We start from the raw sequence: 3,508 nt of genomic DNA on the forward strand, positions 1-3,508 counted from the left end.
ACGCCATTCTCCTGCCTCAGCCTCTCGAGTAGCTGGGACTACAGGTGTCCGCCACCATGCCCGGCTAATTTTTTTTTTCTTTTGTAGTTTTAGTAGAGGCGGGGTTTCACTGGGTTCCCCAGGATGGTCTCTATCTCCTGACCTTTTGATCTCGGCCTCCCAAAGTGCTGGGATTACAGGCGTGAGCCACTGTGCCTGGCCATCTGAATGTTTATTGTAGCCATCCTAATAGGGATGAAATAGCATCCCAATGTGATTTTTTGGGTTCCTTGTAGATTAGACTGAATTTCTTGCCCATGCTGACATTAAACTCACATACAAAGAGACAGACACACACACATCCCACATGGGGAAGTGAGCTCAGGGGAGCAAACCAGGGTAGTCCCTTGGGAACGCCCAGCTCTGAAAGACGAGAAGCACACAGGGAGAATAGGAGTGTTTGGCGTCTGAAGGCACAGGGTAAGAATAAAGCCAAGCACTTACCATCCTAGGGAATGACCCTACCCTCGACCTTCCACTTCAGCAGTGCAGAGATACTCTCCATTTGGCTCTCGAAGTGGCCATGGATTCAGTCCACCCCACGTTCTAGCCCTGCCCACCGCCGCCACCTGTTCTGGGGGTTGGGGTGAGGAAGGAAGGAGCAGGAGGGGTCCTTTATCCCAATTAACACACACATTTTGCTTCCAAAGCTTATTATGCACCTTATGCCAAAATTTGAGTTGGACTCAACCAGTATATGCCAAAGTCTTCTTGGGACTTGAAGAAAACAGATGATGCATGATGCTGTGTCGCAGATGATTAAATAATACTACCAGGCAGATCAGGGGCAGGCTTCGGGAAGGGGTAAGCAGAGCCTAGAAATTCAGAGGCAGGAAGGATCACTGTGGGCTGGCAGGGCCATTTTGATATTTCTGTGGTGGGAGGGGCTGGGTTCTGAGATGACCTTTTTGGCAGGGCTGTAGTCACCTGCCACCCTAAGAATGAAAGTCTAGGAGAGGATGAAAGCAGAGATGGTGTCCAAAATAGATCTGACGTCTTTGCCAAGGACTTTACACTTATTCTCTGTGCTTTACATTTATTCTCTATGTAACCTTTAGAGCAGGCCTGTGTGCCAGACATGAAGTGCCAATTTGCAGTCAAAGAAGTTGAGGCTCAGAGAGCGTATCAGTTAGGGTTCAACCAGAGAAGCAGAGCCAATAGAAGACATGAGAAATAGACAGACAGACATATAGATGATAGATAGACAGATAGATAGATAGATAACAGATGATAGAAGATTGATAGATGATAGATAATAGATGATTGATACATGATAGACTGATACATGATAGATAGATGATAGATGATTGATAGACAATAGATGATGATTGATAGATGATACATAATAGATGATTGATAGATGATAGACTGATAGATGATTGATAGACAGCAGATAGATGATAGATGATAAATAGATAGATAGATAGATTTATTTATTACCAAAAACATTTGCTTATGCAAGTCTGGGTTGTCCTCAGGACAGACAGTCAGAAAGGGGAGATCATGAGCAGGCTGGAGACCCATAGGCATGAGCTGAAGCCTCTTATTCGTAGAGAATCTCTAAACACAGGAAAGCCTATACCTTCTTTTAAAGGTCTTCAAACTGATTAGGTCAGGCTCACCTATAATAACCTCCTTTTTGATCAGCTTAAAGGGGATCGATCAAGGACTTTAATCACATCTGTAAAATACCTTCACAGCAGCACCCACATTAGCGTTTGAGGGAATACCTGGGAGAAGGTGCATGCATGCTACAAAATGGCCACTGCTTCCCTTCTATCCTCCAATTCTCCAAAAAGGAAATCTCTTGCAGCCCACCCTAACCAGAAACATACAAAAGAGAGTGCTGGGGTCTGTAGCTGAGCCTATCCCAGGTAACGTAACAGAAGCTGTCACCACCACGTATCACAGAGAGGTTAAAGAACCCTGTTGGTCAGGATTCCATTACAGGGAACAGATTTCACTCTCCCTAGTTTAAAAAAATATTTATTACAAGGTAATGAATGGTTTACAGAATTATTGAGACGGCTGGAGGGAAAACTGTGGGATGAGCTTTCAGAAGCAAAGCCAATACCACAGAAGCAGAGGGTTTCTGCCTCTTTTAAGATCAAGAAGCCACCAGTCAAACTGGAAAGTCCTTGACAACTCCTGAACCAAGCCACCAAAACCACGCTTCCCAGGAGAAATACCAGTAACAACACGGAAACGGCCTCGTACTCATTTCTGCTTTCCGCTTTCTCTGACTGTACCAAATGGGTAGGACCTAAACACTAGGTCCTAACCCCTAGCTGCAAGGGAGTCTGGGAAATGTTTTCAGTTTCCCGTCTCTGAGATACAAGTTGAATGGACATAGAGTCCCAATCCATTGCCGCAATATACTCAAGATCCTTCTGCCATGAAGGAGCAAAGTCGGGATTCAAACCCAGGTCATGCTCTTGACCCCCAGAGTGCACTTCATCCCATGATCTGGAATGGCCTTTCTTCCCTTGCCATAATGGGGGCTTCTCTCAGTCTGTTTGCACTGCTATAACAAAATACCACAAACTGGGTAGCTTCTAAACAAAGACATTCGTTTCTCACGGTTCTGGAGGCTCAGAAGTCCAGATCAAGGTGCCGGCAGGTTCAGTGTCTGGTGAGGGCCTGCTTTCTGACTCACAGATGGCCCCCTCTCAATGTACCTTTGTAAGGCGGATGGGGCAAGGCAGCTCTTCAGGTCTTCTTTTATAAGGGCACTAGTCTCATTCATGAGGCCCTCCCAAAGGTCTTGCCTCCCAATACCATCACACTGGTGATTAGGCTTAACATGTGACCTGGGGGGACACAACTCACATCATGGCAGGCCTCTTTCTTGCAAGTATTTCTGGTCTCTACTAAGTTGACATTTACTGACTATATCCACAGTTTCCATTCTTGTCATCAGCTGCAGAATATTCTGGAATAGTCCATACGGGAGGAAATGAAAACGATCAGTTGTGTCTCCAGCCCATCTGCATCGCCTCAGGATTGGGAAGGCTGCAGTGTGTACAATCCCCTTTTCTTCCCAAGCCAGTCATGTCAAAATTCTTCTGTTTATGGACGTCACCAAAGCAGTTACTGGGCAATTCAGTCCAGTGGTCTCAGGGACCCCTGGAAAGGTAGGAGGCACTTGGAAAAAAACAAAACACAATCTACGGCCATGATAATAGAAAGTATCTGTAGTGAAAGCCCTGCCTTCCTCGGGTCTTCTCTTTGTGTCCTAGTCCATCAGTCCCACACCCCACAATTCCTAAATAAGCCCCAGTGAACAAACCTGGGCAGCTTCTGGGCAGGCACATGAGTGCGGCAGCACGGCGTTCTCAAAGGAGCTGTGTCAGCCATGGAGGGACAGTTCCTGAATGAAGACAGACAGAAAGACCTGCACGAGTCAGTGATGCTCCTTCACAGTGGAAAGACCCTGGAAATAAACAGTGTAAAGGCTCTCAAGGGAATC

This window comes from Mandrillus leucophaeus, unplaced genomic scaffold (genome assembly GCF_000951045.1).
Source record: "Mandrillus leucophaeus isolate KB7577 unplaced genomic scaffold, Mleu.le_1.0 Scaffold161, whole genome shotgun sequence".
Taxonomy (NCBI): Eukaryota; Metazoa; Chordata; class Mammalia; order Primates; family Cercopithecidae; genus Mandrillus; species Mandrillus leucophaeus.